The sequence below is a fragment of the Leucopleurus acutus genome (genome assembly GCF_964270905.1).
Source record: "Leucopleurus acutus genome assembly, chromosome: Y".
Taxonomy (NCBI): domain Eukaryota; kingdom Metazoa; phylum Chordata; class Mammalia; order Artiodactyla; family Delphinidae; genus Leucopleurus; species Leucopleurus acutus.
This window is the reverse complement of record NC_139164.1, coordinates 11,013,001-11,025,587: the sequence shown is the minus strand read 5'-3', so window position 1 is coordinate 11,025,587 and position 12,587 is coordinate 11,013,001.

Genomic DNA, 12,587 nt, shown 5'->3' with positions numbered 1-12,587 from the left:
CATAAAGCTGACTTAGCTGCTACCTCATGACTCATATGATATGAAATATAAATTTATTCTTATATAATGGATTTTATACTGGATTGGCCAGCAGAAATTCACCTTAAATAACATACTCTTCCCCTAAATTGAAAACTCAATTAGGGTAAAAGCTTCTTTCCTCATGTTTATGTGTTCCGTATATAGCACATTCTATGTGAGGACTTTGGCAAACAATGATTGAATAGTTTCTCTTTGCCCCAGACTGCCATCATAGCAAAGTGAATTTAGCTCTTGAGATAATTTTCTACAAATTTGTACGATAAGTGTTCCTGAGTTGAGAGTGATGAGTAAGTAGGTATGGGCATGTGAATAAGTGTATAAGTAAAATATGGTATCATTTGTGTATTCATATCTGTAAATTATTTAAACTATAATCAATCAGTATTTCATTAACTTCTATGTCAGGTCATATAGGCCTACCTAATTCCTTTACTTAATAAGTAGTACGTAGTAGGTAAAGAAAGCCACATGGTAATGCCCAAATAGATCATAATTTTTTCATGGTGTGGAACTGGGATATTGCTTGGCCCATTCCAAAAATGAAAGTTAATATTGAGATACATAAAAATTTTAATTTAAAAATATTTAACTTCATTAAATTTCTTACGTATAACATTTCTAGTTGATTACTTGTGACAGAAGGAAGGTAGCTATCTCACTAGTAGTTATTGTGATGTCAGACATTCTGTACTCTGTAATCTCAGTCTCAACCTTGAGAGCTATTCTACTAGAATCCTCTCTTGCATTCACATACACGTGAGCCAACATGAAAGCTCCACTTTGCTTCTACCAGTTTTGGGGACTGTTTTTTCACTGATGTGGTAGTGAGTGATAGATAACTGGGATTTTTCTCCTCTTTTTTGTCTTAGTACTGGGGAAGATACTTTTGTTTTTCTTTAACCTCTTAAAATATCTTCTGTTTTTCTCATTATTTTTTTAATCTCATTTCCTATTTCTTATTCATTCTTCTCTTTCACTTAATCTTCCATTTTTGCAACCTTTATCCCTTCTCACTCTTCTCTGTATTCTCCTCTTTTCCCTCTTCATCAAATAAAAAATGTAGGATGACAAATCTCATTAGTCATTCAACAAGATGTTGTTTTTCATGTTATGTTTACCTCTTCCCCTCCCTATCTGACCCTTTTAGTACCTAATTCTCAAAAGCAGTGGTTAAGCTCATCGACCCCAATGACTGCCCCACCATCAGCATGCAGTGACACCCCATGGCTAGTATCCATGGCTGAAACCCGCCAGGGCATTATTATTCATGAGTCGGTGGTGGATCCTCCCCATAGCCAGCTGTCTGACTAAACTTTAAGTATACCTAGAGCCATAAGGGAATCACAGTTGTGTTTACTTTTTATATTTGATTCATTACAATTAACTATATTGGCTTTGGATTTTGATGCATTAAAAGGACGTTTATCTTCTTTGGAAAATATATTAAAAAGGAAGCTTGAAGTTCTAAAACTCAAATTGTATTCAGTGTGTAATGTAGAACTTCAGTTTACAGGGATATAAAGTAGAAATTTGTTGGATTATATAACTAAGTAAGTAAAAGACCTTATACTGGCAGACATTTTGGCTTAAATGGATGTTTTTCTCACTCTAATTTTATTATGTTCTTTATTTTTCTTTTCCCTTAGGAAACATTTAAACTCTGACATTTCAGGAGCCACGGACCAAGAAGGTATCTTACATGGCTATAGGCTGGAAAAGATCAAGTCAAAGGAGACACAGGGGTGGTCATCCTGTGATACCCTATCAGGAGGGAAGAAATACTGCTTTCTCACACTTATAACATCTTCTGGAAGAGCTGTTGTAACTGCTCATACAGACACTGCAGGGTATACCAATATCAGAGTAAGCCACAAAAGTTATGGTCTGTTGTATCATAAATGTAGTTTAGAAATTAATATAAAAAAGCAAATGAAGCAGAAAATAAAATGGAAAGTTTAAAAACTATTAATAATTAAATCTATATTACTCCACTTTACAGGGAGAAACAGCTGAGTCCTTAAGGAAGTAAAGTAACTATCAATGGTTACAATTATTCTGTGTTCTATTATTCTGTTTAGCAAGGATTTGGGAACAGCTACAAATTCCAAGAGTGTATAACATAAGTGTATATGAGATGAGATGGAAGCAAAGAAGTGAGGGTATTTCAGGAATTTTATGTAATTAAAAAAATTGAAAGATATACTGTAAAAATCTTAGGAAGCGATGGTATAAAATACTTAAGAGACATAATAACCCATATCTCAAAATCCTTCCTATATCTGTTCCTTCAGACCACGGTAACTCTGGGAACAGTACCAAGAAGTTGTCAGTTAAGCTGGTGGAACTCTCATTCTGCCACCATCAACATATCCACCTGACTGAAAGTAACAATTTTTGCATCTGGAGTCATCCAGAAGACTGCTGGGTACTTACTGTATAAGGGCAGTTACCTTTGGGGGGACATATAAAAATGTGTGTAAAATTCTATGAAATATATGTAGACTTTCATTTATGCAAGATGAATAAATTCTGTATATATGCTGTACAACATGCTGTATACAGATTGACAAATGTTATACAATACACTTAAAATTTTAAGAAGGTAGATGTCACATTAAACGATACATAAAAAAAGTTTAATGTAAAATAGATAACTAATAAGAACCTGCTGTATAAAAAATAAATTAAATTTAATTTAAAAAAAAGAAAGTTTTTTCCACTGCAATTCACAGATGTAATCTTTATGAGGGTTACATAATCATATAGATATATGTAAACATATATCATCACTATGTAAAAGAAGATGCATAGAGACATTTATTCTTCAGATCAAAAAGAAAGCTGGATGGTACTTAGTGACCACCTAGAGAGGTGGGATAGGGAGGGTGGGAGGGATACATAAGAGGGAGGGGATATGGGGATATATGTATATGTATAGCTGATTCACTTTGTTAAACAGCAGAAACTAACACACCATTATAAAGCAATTATACTCCAATAAAGATGTTTTATAAAAAAGAAAAAGAAAATAAAATAAAGCTGGAATATTTTCATTGAGAAGTAGAGAACTTACTAAAAATAATCTCTGAAACTATGGAAAGAACAGGAGGTTACGATGCTTGCATTGTAGCAAAATGAACAAAGGAAAAATGTTAAGCATTGGGATCAGGGGGTAACAACATAAAGCCCTTGGCCTTTACTCTGAGTGTCATTCTGCCTGCTTGGATGAGAACAAATGCTGGGATAAGGATGGGTGAGAAGGAAGCAGGAATGATAGCTTGAACCAGACTAAAAGCAGTAGAGGTAGTCTGCCTAGAAATACCCAGCTAAGGGGATAATAAGTGACATCCAAATAAAGTTGCTGAATATGTAGTTTACGTTTTATAATGTTCTCTAAATTCCCCCTACTATTTTCCTCTTTTAATCAGCGTTATGGTTATTTGTACCTAAGTGGTTTAATGGACCTCCTTGAAGTAGGCACTTGTTTGTCATGTCATTTGGAATTTATATGTGGTAGAAAAAAAGATAAACTTTATATATTTTAATGTCCTTATAAACAATGTTAAGCATATACATAATGTATAAATATGTATCTTATAATTCACTTATATTATATACCTATATGTAATGTGGATATGTTTCTTATGTATTTAATATATGCCTATCTATCTCATATATATATGGGTTATCTTTGTTGCCTTATTCAGATACAGCAGGGTAGTCCTGTTCTCTGTCACTTAGGCAACCACTGGGAACTGGTAGGCCTGGTCAGTGAGTCCTCAGTGGCCTGTTATGACCCAGTTCTTGTGACCAAGACAGCCCCCTGCCTATCTTGGATGAGATGGCTAATCAAGGCACCCCAGAAGCCACTGGATCCTATTTTTTCTCTACCCTGCAGTTTTTCTCCTGGGGTAGGACGTGGTATACAAGACAGGCTTAGCCTGAACAGGGCCTCTACCATTTTGACCTCCCATGGATTCTCTGAACAGTCATGGAGGAGAAGATTAGGTACTTTCCCACCGAACAGACAGCGCTGAAATCCTCCTCCACTATTTTTTGGGTCAAATAATGGAGACTCATTTCCTGGCAGCACACAGTTACGCCTTCAAAGCAGTCAGCTCTCCTCCGCTAGCACATTCCCAATGGTACAATCTTGGACCTCTCCTCTTGCCACATCATGGGATCCTTCTCATACAGCTATGCCCTGGAGTACCCCAGTGGCTGATATTTCTGATCCTTCTGTTCTGTCTGGACCTCAGAACACTCCAACACCTGATATACCTACACCCTGGAACCTTCCTCACAGAGACGCAATGAAATATAAGTATCAAACTATGACAGATTCACTAAGATCCTGGGTTAAACCTTTAGGTGGTATAACTGGGCTTCATACTCCACCGTTAGGTAATGCTGGTGGATCACATGTTCTGTTTTCAAGTGACATAGATGGATCAAAAGTTCATTCTGAGATTAATACTGTTCAGTCTCAAGTTCAGTCTAGTAAGGCTCCTTTCCATGGTCAACTTCTAGCTAGACCCTGGCTAGAAATTACACCTGGTGTTGGACCTTACCCATTTTGTGCCTGATAAAACAGGAATAGTTATGCAAATTCAATCTAGTGAGGAGAGTGTTAGAACCCAAATACATCATGTAGCTGATAGAGTTGATGCTGTTGTTAAACCAGTAACTTATAACTTGCAACCATGGGTCCCTTTAATTGTTCATAAAATTGGATTCTGGGCTCATTCCATACTATATGAAGAGAGATCCCAATATCCTATGGTAACCGATACCTTGGAACCCTGGTTTCAGCCTGTCTTAAATATAGTTAGATCCCAAGGATCTATACAAAAGACAGAAGCATACAGGCTTCTCCCTGAATCTAAGTCAACTCAATTTTGGACTGCATCAACTCTTAACCGGAACTTTACTTGAGCTCCATCTGCAGTCAATACAATTACATCTTTGGCCCAGTATAAGACAAGGACGATCAGATCCTTAAGTCAAACGGGTAGAAGGAGTCCATTGAATAAACATGACACTGTACAGTCAAACCCCAGATGCAGACTAAAGATACAACATGGCTTTTGGTTCATACAGTTACTAAGGTAAGTGATCCTTTAATCCACTCTAAAGTTGGTACAATGAGACCGTGGCCTCAGCCTGAAGCCGACATTGTCCAAACTTGGACCCAGTCAGGAACGCAATCAGCAAGACCTTTGACTCAATTAAAAGCTAATACAACCAAACCATGGTTATAGACTAAAGGAAGCAGACCCTGGATTCAGACTAAATTCCAAATTGCCAGACCCAGAACTCAGACTGAAGAAGGTAAAGATAGACATTGGATTCAGCCAGAAGCAGATGCAATCAAATATTGGACCCACACTGAAACTGAAACAATCAGACCCTGGAACCATCCTGAAGCTGATACAGCCAGATCTTGGTTCTGGACAAAACCTGATCAAATGGGAGAGAGGACCCAGGCAGACTTTAAAACACTCCACTCTTGGACTCAGCCTGAAGTTGATGTGGTTAGACCATGGATTCAGTCTGAAGCTGGTAGTATCCAACAATGGACAAAGCCTGACTCATCTACATTCAGACTCATGACACAGTCTAAAGTTAATACAGTCACAGCATGGACTAGGCGTGAAGCTGATGCTGCCAGACTTTGGTTGCAAACACAAACTGATAAAATCAGAACCTGGAGCCAACCTGAATCTCCGACAATCATTTCTTGGTCTGAGCCTGAATCTGATAGAGTCAGACCTTGGTTGAATACTCAAATGGATGGATACGTGCAAACCTTGGATCGAGACAGAATTTGAAACAGCCCACTCCTGGGCCCAATCTGAAGGTGATCTAGCCAGATCCTGGACTCAGTTTGAAGCTGAAAATGTCAAACACTGGTTCCAGACTCAAATGGAGACAGTAACACTGTGGACAGAGCCAGTAATCAAAACATCCCACCACTGGATACAGTCCACAAACGAAAACAGTCAAGCCCTGGAACCAACCCGATAAGGTGGAAACTTGGATACAACATGAGGCTTTTACGGTCAGGCCCTGGGATGAGTTTGAAGGTGATAAAGATAGATTGTGGACTCAGTCTGAAGCGGACACGATGAGACCCTGGATTCAGCCTATAACTGATACAGTCACACAGTGCACTCAGGGTGAACTTTCAGAAATAAATCCATGGACAAAAACTATAGCTGACACATTCACATGGTGGACCCAGGCTGAATCTCTAGCAGTAAATCCCTGGGTGCAGTCTGACAATGATACTGTTAGACCGTGGACGCAGACTGACTCTCTCACAGCAAATTCTTGGACACAGCCTCTACCTGATACATTTACACAGTGGACCCAAGGCGAACCTTCAGAAATAATTCCCTGGACAAGAGCTGAAGCTGATGCTACACCTTGGATTCAGGCTGAGACCCCAGCAGTAAATCCCTGGACACAGTCTGAAACTGACATAGTCACAGTATGGACTCAAGCTGAATCTTCAGCAGTAAATCCCTGGACAGACACTGCAGCTGGAACAGTTCCTCAGTGGAAAAAGCTGAATCTCTAGCAGTAAATTCATGGACACAGCCTGTAGTTGATATAGTCACGCGGTATACTACATTTCTGGACATTGTCTGAAATGGATACAGTCACAACATGGACCCCAACAGAATCTTTAGCAGTAAATTCCTGGAGGCAGTCTGAAACTGGCAGTTATCTCAACATGGACCAATAAAGTAAATCTAGAAATAAATCCCTGGATACAATATGAGACTGATACAGTCACAGCTTGGAAGAAACTCCACAAGCAGGCAGAAACTCCGCAAGTAAACACCTGGACACACGCTGTAGCTGATGCAGCTCCATCATGGACTCAGGCTGAATCTTCAGCTGTAATCCCTGGATGGAGGCTGAAACTGATACAGTCACAGCATGAACTCAAGTTGAATCTTTAGCGAATCCCTGGACAGAGACTGTATCTTCCACAGTCATACCATGGACCCAGGCTGAATCTCTAGCAGTAAATCCATGCACACAAGCTGCAACTGATGTAGACATGCTATGGACCCAGGCTGATTCTCTAGCAGTAAGTCCCGGGACAGTGCCTGCATCTGATAGTGTTATACAGTGGATCCAAACTGAACTTCCAACAGAAAATCAGTGGACAGAGAATGTATCTGATACAATCATATAACTTACCCAGGCTTAATTTCCTGCAGTAGAGACCTGGACACATCCTCTGGCTGATGTAGTAACACCATGGACTCAGGATATCCCTTTGCACAACCTATATCTGACAAAGTCACACTATTTACTCAGGCTCTTACTCCAGAAGTAAATCCTTGGTCAAGGCCTGAGGCTGATACAGTCACACCATGGATCCAGGTTGAATCTGCAGAAGAAAATGCCTGGACAGAGGCTGGTTCTGAAACATGCACACCATTGATCGTGGAATGTAAACCCTGGATAGAGACTGTATCTGATATAGTCACACCAGGAACCAAGTATGATTCTTCAGAAGCAAAACTTGGGATACTGCCTGAGGCAGGTACATTTGAACTGTGACTCAGTCTGAATCTTCAGCAGGAATTCCCTGGACAAAGGCTGTACCTTTTGCAGTCACACAGTGGACCCAGCCTGAATCTCCAGCAGTAAATCCCTGGACACAACCTGCAGCTGATACAGTCACAAAGTAGACACAGACTAAATCTCCATTAGTAAATATGTGGACTCAGGCTCCATTTCCAGTGGTAAATACCTGGACACAGTCTGAATCACTACCAGTAAGTATTTTGACAGAAACGGAATCCCTAGCTCTAAATCTACCAATACAGCCTGAGGCTAGGACAGTCACATTGTGGATTCAGGCTGAATCCCCATCAGTAAATCTTTGCATACAAGCTGTAGCTTCCAGAGTCATACCATGGGCCCAGGCTGAATATTCAGCAGTAAACCCACTGACACAGACTGTAGCCAATGCACTCACACTGTGGACCCAGGCTGAATCTCTAGCATCGCATCCCTGGCCAAAGTCTATGGTGAATACAATCACAGAATGGGCCCTGGATGCATTTGCAGAGACCGTGTTGGGGGCTCTACACTTTCAGCGCGTGAGCTCGTGTCTCTTTCTCTGACTGCGGCCGGGAGCCCCTCTGTCAGATATCCCGCCTCGCTGCCTGTCTAAAGCGATCACATCCTCCGGTCCCTATGCCCTTCTCTCCTGGCACGTCTCTGCCCGGTGCCGCTGGGGGCACATTCTCTCTGTGTATCACACAGAACCTGAAGGAGGTCTGCCCCAGGTGACACTGGCAGAGCCCCTGGCTTCTAAGTCAGGCTCTTCGGTGTCACCTGGCCAACCCATTACCAGGGGGTCAGCGGACCTACAGCCGAGCGGTAGGCTCGGCCAACACAGAGCTACCGAGAGGAACGGAAAGGTAGCCTTGTCCTTGACGAAGTCAGTGAGACCCCGAGTGGGCAGAGGGCCTCCCGGCGAATGAAGAGGGTGCTGTTTTCTGCACCAGGACGGGTTGATGCTAGCCCCCGGGGCAGGCAAGATTCCCAGGGTGGCCATCAGGGTGGGGGCTTTGTGCGTGTTTAGCAGTAAACAGCAGGGCAGACGGGAAGGGAGCCCACCTCCTCTTTTCAGCCTCACCTTCAGAGACTAATTTCTTCACCCAAGTGCTGTCCATCTTCAGGACATTGTAGCACACACGTAGCCACGACCTGGTTCCCAGTGGCCTCCCACAGCTGCCTGAGGGGGAAAGAGAAACCAGCTGAGGGCAAACACCTACAGAGCAAAGGGAGCCCTGGAGCACCTCTCTAAGCAGACGGCCCGGGACACGCGAACCAACCTGAGAGCTCCAAGAAGAGGAAAGCGTGTCCCAAGTCGGCTGGGCCCCTAGCACCTTGTCTTCCTGTATGGTGCCACAGACAGGGGCACGGGGAATGGAATCGAGCCTGCGTGCTCCCCACGGTCACCCTGTCGAAGGCAACCGGGAGGAAACAGCACACAGGTGCACGTGACTCAGCCTCCCACTGCACTCACTTTGAACCACACCGTCCCACAGGCAGGGCAGTCGTTCCAAGAACAACCCGTGGAGCTCAATGTGCACATGGGCTAGATCCACAGAGGGGAGGCGGGGGACAGAAAACAACTGGGACAGTAAACAAGGGGGCGCTGACCAAAATCGTTTCTTGTGGAAACAGGTACGTGTAGAGTTCTGCTCAGGTACCTGCCCGTGTGTGGTGTGTGTGGGGGGGGAGTGGGGGGGCACGTGTGTGCACATGCGTGCTCAGGAATAGGCACGACTACTGTCATGCATGCGTGGACGTTGGAATGGACGCGGGGACATGGAAAAGCTTAAAGAGCTCATAGAACGTACGTAAACCGTGGGCCAGTTGAAGCCCCCAAGCCAGGGAATCCAGCCCAGAGATACCACCCGTGGAGCAAAGTGTAAGGGGCATCACACGCCAGCACCCTCGACCAGGGGCTGAGACTAGAGGGAGGAAGAAAGCACCTGTGGAAGGACAGGGAGGATGTAAAGTACATGAGAATCATAAAGGGCCCGATGCCCAGGCCCAAAGAGGAAAGACCCACCCTCCAGCCCCACTCCCATCTCAGCTACAGCCACCTTTATCTCCTTCTCCAGTGCACGAGCAACCTTTCCCCCACCCCTGTGTAGGCCCTTGAGAAACACCTGGCCTTTGTTTCATAAGGTTTGGCACACCGACCCACACCGAGGCATAACCGACTGCCTCACACTGATTTTGCTGGTTTAAGACATCACTCTAATGTTCTGACAACCCTTGTGGCTCAGGAGTATGGCCGTGATGGCTTAGCTGGATTCTACCCCTGCTCCCCTGTCCCACAAGACTGGGGCGAAGGGCTGGGCTGGGATGTGATCTCATTTGGAAGGTGGACGAGAGCAGAACCACTTTCACAGGGCATCCTTAGGGTCGGCAAAATTCACATCCTCGGGTTGGCAGTGGTGAAGGCACGCATGCGTGCGTGGTGGCCCTCGACTGGGTGCAGTCCTCAGCACCTCAGTGTGTGCACACGTGTCCAAATAAAGTTTCTGGCGTTCCCCAGTGCCACCAAAGAGTGTCTCCCTCTCTCGGTCTCTCAAAACACAGGATGGCCGAGTCAACTTCGTCTCGTGCCATGTGTCAATGTCCGTTCCCGGAGGGACGCTTGTCACCTTATGTTGGCTAGCAGAAAGGCAATTTCTGCCTGCCACTCAAGCGTTTGAAAGGCACTATGCAAACGTGTGGTCACACAAAGTCCGAGAACCCGTGGGTGCCAATCACACACGAGGAGAGCTCTTTTGGTGCCAGGCAAGGTAGAATTTCTCGGAGAGTTTAAGCATCCAGAGGGGATCCCAGGAGAGTGGGCCACAGAGGGAGGGAGCAGATACGTACAGAAACAAGAACACGCGCACACACCACACACACACACACACACACACACACACACACACAAAGACAGAGGGGAGACAGACAGACACTCAGACGGAGCTCTTCACTGCGTGGCTTTTCTGCTCTTGAGCAAAGGAATTCAAGTCTAGCAAAGAGCTGGGTTTGCCGGACACTCCCCTCTCATGCCACAGAGCTTCGGGCTCTCTGTCCCCTGGAAGAAAAGTATCCAGCAACTTCGGCCACCATGCATTTCCTTGTACATTTTCTGAGAGCTCCCAGTGGTTAAGGGTCCTGAGGGAAACCAGATTCTGATTTTCTGATTTTGGAGCGGGAACTCCTGGCTCCAACTGGCACAGGCCACATAGGTATCACAGGGCACCCGGTCACCCCAGACGCAAGGGCAGAGGCCTCCCTGGAGGCGAACACCTTGGGGAACCTCGGCTGCTAAGTCGGGGGGGCAGAAGGGGTGTTTCGGGGGACCCGGCAATCCCTGAGGCTGGCCTGTTTCCACACGGCGAGGGGCGAGGCAGCCGAGGGTGACGCCCACTGTCCTCGCCCTGATTGGTCGTGATGGGGCCGAGCGGCCTGGGCGTGGCTTGGAGCTGCTTCCTGCCACCTGGACACGCACGCCTGGTGGCCAAAGCTCCTGCGCATGCGTTTCAGCGCTCTTCACCGCAGAGGCTCCTGGGAACGGTTCAGCCCGCAGCGAAGCGCGATTGTAGTCGCTGGGCGTGCGTGGTGCTCGGCCCACGTGCTGAGCTTCCAACTGCCGCACCTTCGCCGCTGCCCCAGCTCAGACCAGGTCCGCATGGGCAAGTGAGGCGGGACCCGGGGTCATCTTAGGTGTGGGAGGGGGTCCTCAGGAAGCAGGGGCCCGCGGGTCCCCAGGTGTGGTGCGGGAGGTGGGTAGGGTGCTGGCCCTAGCTGATGGGTGGGGCGAGGGGGCCGCCATCTTTAGCGGGGAGGTGGTGCGGCAACGCGCGGCCCTGTTGGAGGGAGAGGTGGCGCGGATCATGGAGGTGTTTTGGCAGCCTGTGGAGGACATGATGGAAGAGGTGGAGGTGGTGGCGGAGAAGCAGCAGCAGCAGGTGGTGGCGGAAGAGCAGGAGGAGAAGCCCCAGGAGCAGGGGCAGGAAGAGCCAGGGCCGTCCCCGAAGAGCGCCTCGCTGGAGGCGCTGGAGGCGCTGAAGGTCTTGCAGTTACAGCTGGAGCCTGTGAATAGGGAGTGCAGCCGACAACACTTTCGTCTCAAGGTCACAACACTTCGGAGGCGGAAGCCTTATCTGGAACACAGAAGCACCATCATCCAGAGCATCCCTGGCTTCTGGGTCAAAGTTGTATCCTTAATTTTGTATTTGAGAGACCGCGTTGTGGCCGGGCTAGTGCAAGGGGTACCTAACATAGCGGGCCGTTTGGGTACCAAAATGTATCCGTTGGATTGTGCATTGTGGGCACACTCAGGGAAATGTGATCCTGAAATTATGGGGGCATGCTGATTTTCTGCATAGCAGGAAATTAGGGCTTTAGTTGCAGAGGTCCAAAAAGGTATTGTCATTAGTACCAGGGCCTCTTGAGACAAAAGAGTTGTCTTGTGCACAGGTTCTTCTTGGAATAACCATCAGGGAAAACGGAGGTGAGAGTGGGGAGTTATGAATGCGCATCCTAGTTAGAGCCAGGAGTGTTTGCTGTGCGGAAGTAAGCTTGTTCTGTCCAGATGGAGATCAGGGTCTCCCTCTCAGAATCGGAGGCTCCCTGTTTTAGTGCACAGATATGCACACCCCGAGGGGCTCATTGTTCCTTCATGCGGTCTGTATTGAAGGAATAGGACTAGATGCTAGTGGGGCCTTGAGATCAGACACTCCCAGGCCGCTGTCCAGGCTCGCTCTGTTCTCCCAGCCCTTTCACCTCCGGCATCTAGAGGCTCCTTGACGTAAAGCAGTTTGTGAACCACCCCCGGATGTCGGCCATGATTAGCACCCAAGATAAAGACATGCTTAGCTACATGACCAACTTGAAGGTCAGGCAGGGGAGGAGAGGGGAAATGATTTATCCTGGAAAGCAGGAAAGAGCAGATCTGCTGGAGAGAGATTTCACCCTCCGCCTCCACTTTGTCA